At 44.2% G+C, this 14,448-nt stretch overlaps 1 pseudogene; it reads right to left on the bottom strand.

Moving 5' to 3' along the window:
- Positions 1–1,002: 1,002 nt before the first annotated feature.
- On the bottom strand, positions 1,003–3,652 carry LOC146578097 (histone H1 pseudogene; annotated as a pseudogene).
- Positions 3,653–14,448: the final 10,796 nt, after the last annotated feature.

The following is a 14,448-nucleotide window of genomic DNA, read 5'->3' on the forward strand; positions in this document are numbered from 1 at the left end:
GGTTCATCTGCACCTTTGTCAGGTGGGGGTTAGCTTCACACAATCATGTTCAGTCAGTCAGTCAGTTATTTTAAAATTCTTACTCATTCACTCAGTGGTTCCTTCTTTTGCTAATTGTGGAAATTATCATCGCATTCGTTTCCACGCTCAGCAAAACGACGTTATTTCAAAAAGAAAAATAATTTAGACTGGATTTCCTCGTTGAATCCTTTTTGGGGGGGACTCTCATTTCCTAATTGTCCCAAATAAGTGGCTTCCTCCTGAACCCATTTTAAATGTGGAGAAACTCACTTGCAACAATTTTCTTGACGACGTGTAACGCTTTTAATTCCCGACTTGCAGATCTGCTCAAAGAAAAGAAATTCACAAGCAAAAATCAGTGCTTGTTCAAAAATGAAAAATAAAAAATAACAGAGATTATCAAACCAAACTCTCAGTGCACTGTGAAAGTATCAAAATAAAAAGGCCTTATTAAGTCATGACACAAACTCCTCATCATCTTCACAACAGGAGAAGAATCATCAGCTAGATTCACTCCAAACCAACCATCAACTGCACAACACACAACATAACCCTAATGTCATATTAGCTATGAGTTTAATCACCCGGTCTGTGCTCTTCACTCATTTAAGCCACAGATCTATTTTATTCAATTTTTCCTTTTTCCCTTCATCATAAAACATGTGACATGCTGTCATGCACTTCACAAAAGACGTTTGTTCTGATGTATTCAGAGTTGTGTATCTAAATACAGGATTCACTCGCACATCAAAACAGGAAACTCAGTGTTTTAGAGTCTCCACTCAACACACAACAACTCCAACACATCTCATTCACTCATACTAGAATTCAGTCACCTTTCATTAATCTAAAACCGATCAACTAATTTGCATATCAGCTATTAGCCCACTAAGTTGACAGGACGACAGAAAAGCATGTTCAAAATAGTATCACAAAAGACAATTTCCCTCATACAGTAAATTACATGTGCTGCCTCAATCAAGCAGGAAGATTCTCCCAATTTACCATTTTAACAACTAAATTTATTGTCTGATCACTGGTTGGTCAAACCAGGATCTTTTTTCCCACAAAAGTTAAACTGTTGTCCTGCAACCTGGAGAGTCAATTTTTTGCATTGGATACATTCAGTATTTAATAACAAGTGTCTGCTAAATTGACACTATTTTAACACTGATGAAAGATAACAAGCTAATTTTCATTGCATGTGTGTTTGTGTTATTAGGCAGGTTTAATGCAGGTCTGTGGAGCTGCATCTCCAGCAGAGCATGTTCTCTGCCTTTCCTACACACTTCTCTGCTATTTGATCATTTCTTAACTAATGTGCTATGAGTCTTCATGAGTCATTTTGTGTTTGGAATTGTTAGTAGGGTTAATGCATGTTCTGCTTGTGTGTGTGTGATTTTGTATATGTTTCTATTTTCGCAATGTTTCAGACTCCGTCTCAATTTTCCAACTTAAGCAGTCAGTTTTCTTTTCCCCAGGTTTGCTAACCCAAATTTTGATTTCCCACATTAAATAATTCCTATGTGTTCTCACCTAGTCTTCTCACTCTGTTGTCCTCTCACTCTTTTGTCCTCTCCCACTTCAACAGTCCCGGCAGTTCTCCTTCAGCTTTGTCCTGTCTAGTAGCTGAAGTGCTGCTGCTGCCTTCTTGGGCGACTTCTTAGCAGCTGCTGCCGGTTTCTTGGCTTTGGCCGCGGCGGGCTTCTTGGCTTTGCTCTCAGTAGCCTTGTTCATCTTGAAGGATCCGGAGGTCCTGGTGCCCTTGGTCTGCACCAGAGTGCCCTTCGCCACCAGACTCTTGATGGCGGTCTTGACACGGGCCTTGTTCTTGTCCACATCGTAGCCTCCGGCAGCCAGAGCCTTCTTGAGAGCGGCCACAGACAGGCCGTTGCGCTCCGTGGAAGCGGCCACGGCTTTCACAATCAGCTCGCCCACGCTGAGGCCGACCTTCTTGGGCTTGGAAGTCATCGTCTTCTTCTTCTTGGCCTGAACCTCGGCGCAGGGCGTGTTTATGATGGAGCCTTTCCCACCACAGCGCTGGCACGTTGAACGCATCATGAAGGGTCCATTTCTTTCATGTCGCTAGCCGCATGTGGCTTGCCCGAGTCACTCAGTCCTTTGAGCATTTCAACATGCTGCCGCCGCAGACCCTGGCCTCAGATCCAGCAAGTTTAGCGCGCTGATCTCCAAAAAAGTCCCGAAGGCCAGAAAGACATCAAATAAGTGTCTCGTGCTGAGAACTCAAACAAAAACTCCTCTTCACGCTGCCATCTTGCTCGCCCCTCCGTGAAATTCAACCAATCAGACAGGAAGATGGGTTTGCTTTCTTCTTCTGCTGCTGTTTATCCACATTGCTGCTGCTTTGCTGGGACTTTTTGTGCTCAGGACTTGCTGCTGTCTCTTTATCATGTTATTGCTTTGGAGCTGCATTCCTTATCTTCAGGGAGGAGTGAGCTCGCTTGTGAGGTTGAGAAACACATGGCACTGTAAATAAGTCAGCCAGAAACTTGGCCTGCATGTTTCCAATGATGTTAAACTATAACTTTCTTCCGACTGCTGCATGTGGAAAATTGATTCAGGTCTGCTTTTCACCTGAAAGTGACAAACTAAAACATGTTCATTATTATCATCACTGCTTAATCAACACACATCTCTCTCTCTCTCTCTCTCTCTGTCTGTGTTTGTGTGAACAATCCTTTCTTAAAAGCAGAAAATGACATTGTAGTTGTTTTTCGGCTGATCAACACAAAACCTTTTTCCTATGATTATTTCTCTTCGTCTACAATGTAGTAATTTGTCTCTTTTTCACTCTTTTTTTTTTTCTTCACAATAGCTGGTGGTCTGCAAAATCACCGCTCTCACTCACAATCAGAGGCAATCACTTTTGCACAGTGCACAAAAACACTGTGATGTCAGACACATTCACACTCACTTTTTCATCTGCATAAATAAATCATATGGCTGGAGATATGTGCCATGGTGATCCATAAGCATGATCACCAGTTTATTTAATTATTTTTAATCCAACAAAACAAATAAACAAAAACATGATGCTGATGCTACACACACACACGAGTCAAGGTGCAGAAAAACTGCTCATGGAAACGCTGCACACTCTCTGTTTCCCTCTCTTTGAGTAGTTCTCAGACAGCTCTTGATCTGATAATGTGTAGCTTGCTCATCAGCTCAAAAAACAAAAACAAAACTGCAACGCGACATCACACAGTAGTTGCATGCTCTGCCCACAGTGGCAAAGTCTTACACTTACATATTCAACACAGCTTCTCCATCATGTATTTTTAGATGTTTCATACAGGGTTGAGCATATTAGTTGTTTTCACAGATGTGCTCTATATCTCAACAATGGCTCATAACAAGACGACAGTCTTTCACACAGGTCAAGTGCCTCTATGCACTTCATGAGTTTAAATATTTACCTATATCACTTCACCTCACATGTCATTGTACTGAATTTAAGCAACCACAAGCTTAATGTAGATTACTTTTAACAACTATCCACCTCAATTAAATCTATGGTCTGGCACACAGGCTGCTGTCGATCAGGGCAAGCTAAAGAATAAACATTGTGTCAGCAAGGGGTGGGGGGAAAGCCATTCACCAGAGCATATCTTAAGTGCTGTGGACTGGCCTTCTCCACACGCTCTTCAAGGCTGGTGTGTTTTCTGAAAACTTCTAACATTTGAATCTCTTCCATTTATAAGCCTGCGATTAACCGCACGGCTCAGGTCCGCGTGACCGCGCTCGCGTGAACCCGCGCAGCTGTGGAGCCGTCGCTCTCTCTCTTTTTTTACATAAATACTTTGTGCTGCCAGGAGCAAAGTCCAGCACAAACGTCTGTCTCCCTCCGACTCACTCTTGGTTGCTTAGAAACCCGTGATAACAACAACAGTCGGTGTCACAGACCACATGTTCTGCTCCGCACACACAACAACAACAACAACGACGACGATGACAATGACAACAACACAAAATAGGCCTACTGTCCAGCACAATCTGGACCCCGCGGAACTTCTCAACACCCCACTGAGCGGTGGAGAACTCACTACAGTACCCCACACAGCGGTCTGTATTTCGCCCCACTAAGACGGCGAACCAAAAAAAGTTCGAACTGCGCAACTCTGCGACTTAATGCTTCTGTACAAAAAACCCCACTGAGCGGCCTTGTACATCGCCCCACTTAGACGGCGAATTTTAGCCCCACTGAGCGGCCACGGACAACACCCCACTGAGCGGTGAAGACGTAATTATAGCTATAAACTCTTTTTTTTTTTTTTTTTTTTTTTTTCTTACTTGGAGTTGCTTATTGCGTGTAGCGTCAGTCCCGAATCCCATCAATCGCCATCCATCGAGGAGAAAAAAAACAGACGGCTAATCCACCGGCCCGATGACGAATTCTCACGCCTCAGGACTTTGTTGCAGGACCTCTATAAGTCCTGGCTGACGTCAGTCTTTCGGTGTGTCTCTTTTCCCCTCGGTGAACGTCGACTCCAGGGATCCGGCTCTCGAAGGACCAATTAATGATAGGTTTGTAACATAAACCTATTCGCTGGAACGTTAAGGACAATCTGCTACGCAGCAAAAGCAAGACTCAAGGCACCAAAGTTCTCTGGTTACTCATGCATGAGGGAGACCTGGCTGGAGCCAAGTGTCGTTCCACCACTTGACCACTGTCAGACTCTCAGCCAGGTTTCCCCACAGCACTCCTTTTATTGTGGTTACATGAATATGCATAGGGTCATTAACATATAACATTTTACATAGGTATACATGTGAACAAAGAATACTGTGTGTGTGTGTGTGTGTGTGTGTGTGTGTGTGTGTGTGTGTGTGTGTGTGTGTGTGTGTGTGGACTGCTGATCAAAGGGTCAAACATCCTTGGTCAGGAAGAGGGTAGCCTCCCCCTCACCCTAGATGGTTCATCCTAGATAACACGGTGAGGAAGTCCTGCAGTTCATCTAAACAAAGAGCACTTAGACTAGAACAGACGCAACTACGTTAATCCTACCATAAAATAATAAGACACGGTATGACCTCTCATGCTCCCAAAGTGCTGTCTAATACACACAAAGTTTGCAGACTATCAAGGATCAAAACCTCTACCAATCTACAACTAATTACAAAACTCTAAGCATATATAAGTAAATATTTCTAAGCATAAATGACAATCAACAATACAAATCTAACAGGGGCCTCACCTTGTAAGGGCTTAAATGTAAAAGTAAAAATTTTAAACTGATATCTGTACCCAACCGGAAGCCAGTGCAAGGATTTTAACACAGGAGAGATTTGGGAGAATTTATGACTGCAGGTTAAAGCCTTGATGCGGCATTTTGGACTGCTTGAAGATGATTTGAGGAAGCCTTAGACAGACAGGTTTTACGGCAAACTTGCCTAAAGCTGTGGATAGCTTCTGTAAACCAGGGCAGGATTTAACAGTGTTGGCTTTCACACCTGGGCTCCTGTGATTAGGTAGAGTATCATTAGGGGGCCCTTTTGCCCCTCTCGGTGGGACACCCCCACAGGGCTTTAATCTGGGACTCTGCACTATTTGACCCTAAAACTGAAGAAGCTTCTCAGATGAGAGGTGAAACACCTTCAAACAACTTAAAGAAGTCCAGACGCTTTTTTTTCCAAGCTCTTTAGACAGTTTTGGCTTTCCTGATTTTAAGACGAGCCACTTTATCTAGAAATTTTAGACATTGCAAAATGGTTGCCCACTGCTTTACTGAGTGAATGGGTTAAATGCAGAGAATCACTTAGTGAGCCATGTAATGTCCATGTTAATCCATGGGGATTAACAGCCAACCCAACTCCATCTCCTGAAAGATGCAGTGTGGTTAGACAATGACGGTCTGCCTGGCACAGTTCATTAAAATGAAAAAAAAAAAAAAAAAAAAAACCATATTCCACTTAGTTTTGGTTAGGAACTTAAAATCCAAGTTATTCCTAATCAAAAGCTCATTGAGGGCAAATGCTTTATTTGAGATCAAATGGCAGCTTAATAGGGTCATCTTAATCGGCGAGGCTGAAGCATCTCTGGTTAAATCCTGAGGGACTTGGCACACATTCGCCCTGCACACTCCCCGAGACTTCTTACCTTTTATCATAAGCCATGGGACTATGAGATGGTCACTCACATGTTCTAGGAAAGCTCGGCGTCCTGATGAAAACCATGCGGGGAAGGCATGCACTCAACTCGAAGCCCGTTTTAGCTAAAACATCCAACGTCGGCAGCCCCGAGCAGGACGCAAAATCAAGGATATTCCTGTATTTCCGTATTCTCACTTGGTTGCCCACACGTCTTCCTCGCTTCCTCAGACGATTTTTTGTCGGGAAACGGCAGCTCCGGTTTCTGCCTGACACAAGCAAGCATAGGAAGTTATGAGCAACAGCTGATCGCCCAAATGTGGAGGAAAGCCTCCAAAGTGTCCAATGATTTGTCTTTGAGCTCATAAACACAATGCGGTGATCAGTATAAGCACGTTGAAAAGATGGTTCAGGAAGAGGAAAAATCAGGAGAAAAGACACAGGCTTGTAAAAGTTGGGTGGATTTGTAGAAAATGAAACGGCTGGTCATGGACAGATGCAAGGTTATTGATGGTTCCACCCTCATGCAATAAAGAAGATGGATGTTGTATCACTCGATGACTGATCAGTTTGTTTCACTAACTCATCTACACAAGGCATTTTATAGAGTCTTGAAACAACAACTGCAATCTGCACAATTCCACTTTTATCTCCAGATAGATTTTTCACTTTCATCTCCATATTTCCACAGTATTCTCCAAATGTTCAGCAATATTTCTGTATCTTAATGTGGCCCTAATACTCCGTGGTAGCTTTAACATGATATATTCATGTCCATCTCAAACTGTGAGCTCGGCTCCAGCACAATAGTATGTTAAAATATCACTTTAAATAATAACATAAATAAATATAAATATAATCATTGGTTTGTACAGTCATTTATCATATAGTAATGCTTTTTTTTTTGGAAATGGGTCTAAAGTTAGCGAGGTCATTCTATTTTCTTTTTTTTTTGGCCTGTCCCGTTTGGCTCTTTTGCATCAGAATTATTGTCTAAAGGCAAAGAAAGATGCCCAACGGATTTACTTTACCAAATTGACCTTCCCAGCCTTGCCATAATGGTCCATTTGATTCACCTTTTATTGTTTATTTTATTTTCACTTGCTGAATACGGGACAGACTTGACTGGGGGAAAGAAGGGGAGAAAGAAAGAGGGAAAGAGAAACAGCTGAGAAGAGGGACGGGGGAGAAGGGCAAAAAACAAAAACCAACAGAATGGGCAGAAAAAGAAAATGCATCTATCGATCACCTGGATCACCTGTTGAGAAAGAAAAAAGAAAACAAGAGTAATAGAATAAACAACATCACAATGATATATGGGAATATGACAGTAAATACTAAATATTAAACATTATTGTGCAGCACATAAGATCAACAGAACACAGTGTGCTTTGAGGTAGGAGCCAAAAAGGGTGTAGTTTGTGGGTGTGATCACCCGTGTGTACACCTGTGAGCATGGACGCGCTTGTTTTTAAAAGGTTCCTTCATGTAATGATCTGCTAGAGGGTGTGGGGGGGCCACAGCCCCGTCCTCCAGGGCATGAAGCAGGTATGGAGGAGATCAAAACTCCAGACATCCAGAGGCCCCCAGAACACAAGAGACCAAGGAAGACCAACAGAGGGGCAGCCGCGCCACTGTCCCAGTAAGAGCTGAGGAGAGTCCCAGATGAGGGCTCACCCAGCAGCCGTGGAGCAGAAGCCGGGGGGGGGGGGGGGTTGCAGTGACGCGCCCGTGAGCTCCGCCGGCAGCCAGCTGCGCCTGAGTGACCGAGCCCCAGGCCGAGAGGCCGGGGGCACCCCACCTCCGAAGTGGCCCGAGCGAGCCCCAGGCTCCAGGCCCCGATAAGCGGCCGCCAAGGAGTGAGCCGGTGTGTACCTGGACGCCCACCCCCAGACACAAAGAACCACCAACGCACCGACACCTGAGGGAGTCCGCCACTGGCAGGGGAAGTGGTGGTGGGTGGAGATAGGCCTCCAAACCTTGGAGGGCCTGAGATGTCCCCAGAGAGGTGGTGTCTGATACCCAACCTGACATATAGACACAGACATACAGGCACACACAGATACAAACATCCATTCCCACCCTCATGCTCTCATATGCACTTACTCCACACTCAACCAACGTGGAGACAGACATAAAGAGACGCTGTACACACGATCACACTCTCCAAGCGTACTCTACGAACCGGGTCTAGGTACCCTTGCCCCTGGAGGGGGGAACTGCACCCAGACCCAGGTGGTGTTACCCTTTTCCCTGCGGTGGGGAGAGGCAGACCACCCCGACTCCGCAGCAGCAGGGAGGCCCCACACTCCAGACCCCAGTCGGACGGCCAACTCCTCCTCCTAGCCCCCCCCGCTCCAGCAGGCCGCAGAGAACGGGGGTGAGAGAAGACTCCAAACCTCCCTCCACCCGCTCATTGTAGTGTTGATGCATGTGTGTTCTAAGGTGCATTTAAAACCCAGGAGGGCATGGAGCTACCTGCCAGAGAGCAGCAGGTAAGCGCATAGTCCCTCCTGCTAGCCCTCAATGTCTACGTGTATTTAAAATTGAGAGGTGGGCAACGACGCCAGGGGTGAGGTGTACACCCTGATGGTAATTTGGATTCCGTGTATCGTGCCCACCCCCAAGATCCTATATGTATGTGTAATGAGAGTGTGAGTAATGTGAATGTCTAAGTTGTGGGATAAAATTGAGGCAGAGGCAGCCAGAAGGGGACGGGGGGGGGGGGGGGGGGGGGGGGTAGCCTCCTCTGCACCCTGGTGACATACCCCTACTCCAAGGCCCTGCATGTGTGGGTGGTTGTGGTGGAGCGGGAAGAGGGAGGCAGCTGGAGTAATGCTAAATCAAAGCTTGCACACAATCATACAGGGTACAAGATGTAGTGAAAGCTGCAGACATAGCCACACCATTCTAAGACTTACCAAGTGGGAATCTGGAATTGCGCCTCTCACTCCCAAGTTGCATAGTCTTACCACTACACTATCCAGCTACAACACTGCTGGGACTTGTGACTGTACAAAATAGATCTGATTTGAGTCAAATGATCCAGATGTTTTCAGTCTCTCTGTTTTTCATTGTGAAAGAGGGAAAAATGAACAATTGGGAGCACACAAATATCAACATGTAGATAAAGTATTAAAGCATTTGATCTGACTGCAATGTATATGAACTTTGATTTTTAGGACATGAACCTTTTTCCGCTCATCATCTTATAATATTAGAATATTTCAAATCAATCAAGTGTATTTGAAATGTGAGATTTAAAGTCATATTGTTGAAATGTTTGTTCCAGGCTGTAAAAAGTGCACTGTAAGATGTGCACTTCAGGAAAACTGAGTGGAATGCATTAAGCTCTACATGTACTTTAATGTTAATGTCAGCCTGTAGTTTTTCATGTGAGCCCATGTAGTTAATCAGAGTTTCAAATCAAGACTTTAACTTTGATCAGTGTTTCCACAGTGACTTAGAAATGGTTAGCCTTCAGTTAATCCAAAATGCTGCAGCAAGAGTCCTAACAGGGACTAGAAAGAGAGAGCAGATTTCTCCTGTTTTGGCTTCCCTTCATTGGCTTCCTGTTATTATTATTATTATTATTTTTTATTTTATTTTTTTTTGTCCCGTTTGGATCTTTATCCATCAGAATGCACATTAACTGTGTTACAATAAGGACTTAACAGCGCCCTCTGCTGGAGTGTTTCAGTACTTCGTTAACTAGAATACACCACCTCCTCCTCCTCCTCACACCACCTGCTACAGCTCTACTCTTCTATGACTACAGTCATCCACAGCACTGATGTGAGGTCACATGGTTCATATGTAAGGAGCACAGCTGACCTCAGGTCAGTTTAATGACTGTGAGCAGCAGCTGTGTTATTGTCACTGTGACAGGGAGACACTCTCAGACACAGCGCTCATGTCAGCTTGTTCTCATGCAGGAGGATCAGGAGCTCCATGTTTGTCTTTCTGTTTGAATCATGATGTGTTTGTGCCATCAGAGTCTGTCATGAGTACTCAGGGTTTCACAGCAGCTCTTCTGGATGCTGACGAGGACTCCAACCTCATGTTTCACCTCTCTGAGCTTCTGATGTCTGTGAACACTCGTGTTTCTTCTCTGGGCTCATCTGGACAAAAACACCTTTCTGTGTTTGGCTGCAGCCTCATTCTGACTGACAGGAAGTGTGTTATCCATGAGCTGCACTTCTGTGAGGAAGTTTCCTGCTGTGTTTCCTGTCTGTGGACAAACACGAGTGTTCCAGCTGAGGACTTGGTTCCTTCCACCTGTCCATACAGGACATCACGCTGTCTTTTCTTTGATTTCTCTGACTCGTGTATTATGAACTAAATGTATCCTGATACACACAGAGATGGATGAGCAGAGGTCACATGATGAAAGAACAAACATGGAGTCTTTGATTTATTTAGATATTTATTGATGAATGCAAACAAACCCTGACACTGAACCATCGTCCAGCAGAACAAACCTGATCACATGACCTGCTGACCCAAACAGTGAAAATCTCCATGGCAACAACAACAAACAGCCTCACATATGTTAACAGAGGCTATTAGAAGCACAGAGTCTTTACAGTCTTTCTCCTGTTTGGACACAGATCTCTGCACATCTTCATCACAGTTACTCACAGACGAGCAGAGTGTGTGGATATCAAAGCTAAGTTTCCACCATGTTTGTAGTCTGTACTGGGACTCATGGAGCATCTCTATGAGCACTCAGTGCTTTCAACAGTGAGTCCCAGTTTAACCAGCAGCCTTCACACCACACATCACACAGACATGGAAACTTCAAACCCTCAGACTGAAGACATCATCAGAAATAAACAGATTGTGATGAAGATGAAGAACTGGAACAGTTTGCTGTGGTTTCTTCTGTTCCTGTCAGAAAAAAGAGTCTGGCAGCACTTTGCTCTCCTTCCACATGTTTAAGGAGGAAGTGAAGACGAGTGAGTGAGTCGTCTTCCTCTGTGGGCCCAACATCAGGCAGCAGCCACGGATTTGTAAAAACCCAGCACACTGCTTCAGAAACACTGAGTCCAGGTGACCAGAGTCATGTGATCAGTAAGGTCTTCACTCAAGACGTCACTGCTTCAGGACCTGATTCAGAGGTTTATAAGGACGTGGATCATCGGTGCTGATGTTGTGTGAGAGCTGGTGAACCATGGGGAACATAAATAAAAAAACAGGCCATCAACAATTCTACCCCCAGCTCTAAAACCTACATAATACACTATACATATAGTTATATAGGTTATAGTATGTTATATATAAACGTAGCTGAAGCAGTTTAATTTGTAGCTTCATGCTGCACTTCATATGTTTGTCCACCAGATGGCAGCACAGAGGCCTGTGTTGGAAAGCTTTGAGTAATGAAGCGCTTTCAATCCAAGCTTCAGAAAGCTTCATGTGGTCATCAAGGAAGAAACCAGGAAATATCTGCTGTGTGTCAAAACACCAACACAAGCATCCAGGATGAAGACAAGAAACTCAAAGCTCACAAAACAGGTGGAGCTAATTTTGTGACGTGTTTCTGTAAAAACACCACAGAAGTGAATCATCAAAGTTTCCATGTGAGCTGATGATGCTGCTGCAGAGTTTCTGTGAACCTCCTGTGACCCCGCCTCCTCATACAGAGACATCTTATTGGCTTTATTCATTCTGCTCAGCACAGACCTGCTGCATCCTGGATCCAGTTTGATCCAGTTTCTGCAGTAAATCTAATGACAGACCTCCAGGTGCACCTGCAGAGTCTTCTTGTTGTTTCAGCTCAACCATGAACTCTGTTAAGTGCAGTAATCAAACCATCATAGATCCTGTTTGACAGATGAAGCTGTCCCTCTAAGTGTAATCTAACACAGCTTATTAAACTCACTGCAGTCTGGACATCAGGACAGACATCAGCTAGTTTTAGTGATCAGTGATAGAGTGTAGAAGAAGATGGATGATGACATATTTGTTAGTGTGTCTAACTGTGAGTAACTGAAGCTCTCAAAGGCTGAGGACAGACCCTGGACTAATCTGAGGACTTTGGTGGTCCTGCTGATGTGTTCAGTCTGTGATTGGACAGAGAGCAGGGGTCCAGGACCTGGTGGGATCAAAATCATTAACTGTGTTTATTTTACCAGAGCTTTCCATTTCTCTTAAATGAGCTTCATGGTGTTGTTCTTGGCTGGTTTTGTTTCTGCTCCACACATCCTTCCACAGACGACACCATCATAGACACCAAAGGTGGTTCAATAAGTCCAAACTCCTCTGACTGAATCAAACACTTCCTGTGTCTCTTTGGTGTCAGGCAGAACATCAGTCTAACACCTCACTATTTCACTCTGACCTCTATGTTGGTAGAACGTGTTAGTAGAAACATATTGAGCTGTGTGGATGGACTCAAACGCACTGATAAGCCATGTATTAGAAACAGTTCTCTGTGTAAGTCTGTAGAGCTGAAGAAAGAAGACACAAAGACACCAACTGGGTGAAGTCCAGGTGTTTGACTTGTTCAGTGTAGAGCACTGTGACCTGGATGAACCTATGCACCACTATGATGCTCTAGATCATAGACTATGGTTTCATCATGTTAGAGACTTTCTCCCAGTTTAACCTACCAGTAATGGACACGGCGGAAGTGATCTTGGTCCTGCTGATGTTACAGATTGATGTCAGGCTGATCTTTATTATCACTGATGGACAGATTCATTTGGTTTTTGTGTTGTTCAGACTTCAGTATCACTGCTGCAGGTTGGATGAACTCTTATACTACGAAACAGGTTTTGTGTTTCTTTTATTTGACATGATTCACCAGGAAGTTCTGATCAGTTTGTCTTTCCTGTCTCCTTTTAGTCTGAAATAACTTGGTTTAAAGGTGCTTTTATTTTGGAGTCCCCTCTGACTATAATCATATATTTAATGTTAGGTATTGTTTGAGTGGAGCCTTTGAGTGGTTCATCTACACGGATCTATATTCATCAGGAGAGGAAGCATCATGGTTTTATGACATTATTGTTCTTACTGATCAAACCAACAGAGTAAAGATGTTTAAAGGGTTTAGTGTGAAGACTGTGATCCAGGTCTGAAGGAGATCCACGTCACCGTCAAACCTGTCACTCACTCAGGACTAAAAGCCTTTATATTCTGACATCACTTCCTGTGCTGTAAGTCCCGCCTCCCTCAGTTTGAGCAGCTCTGAGGTTAATAAGACACATATAAGAGTCAGAGTTCAGCATCAGCCCACAGTCATGTTACAGGTGACTCCAGGCTGCCAGCATAGCTGAGACACTGACAGAGGAGCTGTGAGTGTGAATGTGATGAAGCATCACTCAGTGTTTCACATCCATCATGTTAGAAACACTCAGGAAGTGTGACTGTGTGGCTGCGACGTTTACAACAGTCTAACATGTGCTGTCAACCAAACCATTTCATGTTTCTATGGTAACTAAATCATTAGGATTGAATCTGTTCTTGTTGAGGTGACCTGTTAGTGTTTGGACTCGTGATCACGTCACAAGATCATGTGAGATTTCAAACCACAGGAGAATCACTGTGGTTATAAGAGGCAGACACCCGCACACACACCACGTGTCTGCTGTTGTTGTCAGGGAAATGAAGGCCGCATCTCGAGCAGCCTTTGAGTTGGGACAGCCTTCATTTCGTCACTGTGATGCAATTGGCCTCAAAATGTGGCCTTTAAGGCTGCAGACCCTGAATTGGGACACAGCCAGGGTCTGCATCCTTTGGAGGCTCCAATTGAAGGCTGCAGGATGAGTTGGGTGTATCTTTCATGGCCCACTATATTTCAGAATTATAGTGTTACATCATATTCTATAAGGATGTGTTTGTATACTTTCTGCCCAGTTTGGCCCATTTAGCAGAAGTCAGAGCTTTTCTTGGTGGACAGACTTCCAGAGCGGAGACAGCAGGTTTTTCTGCTTCCTGATTGGGAGTCTGGCAAGATGTGCAGGGCTTGAATTTGGGGCGCATCATGTTGAGAACACACAAACAAAGGCAGCAGACACACAAAAGTTAACCAGCTCACTGACAAAAACTGACAAAAACAAAAAGATGAAGAGCTAAAGAGACAAAACGACAGATAGCAACAGAGAGACAGACCAATGAAGATGCAGCAAGAACAGATACAAATACACTGACGTGGCTCTTAAACGGGCCTTTGGGAGGTTTTCAAAAAGCAGATGTAGGAAGCAATAATAACAGGCTGATTGTTTACTCAGCAGGTTCTTCATCAAAGTATTGTGAATTCAGAAGCACCTTATACACCAGTGGTTATCTGTGCTGCCACACTGGGAGATATTT

This window comes from Mchenga conophoros, linkage group LG3 (assembly GCF_057382185.1).
Source record: "Mchenga conophoros isolate Kocher_MC1m ecotype Shallow Benthic linkage group LG3, M_conophoros_male_GT1.1, whole genome shotgun sequence".
Taxonomy (NCBI): domain Eukaryota; kingdom Metazoa; phylum Chordata; class Actinopteri; order Cichliformes; family Cichlidae; genus Mchenga; species Mchenga conophoros.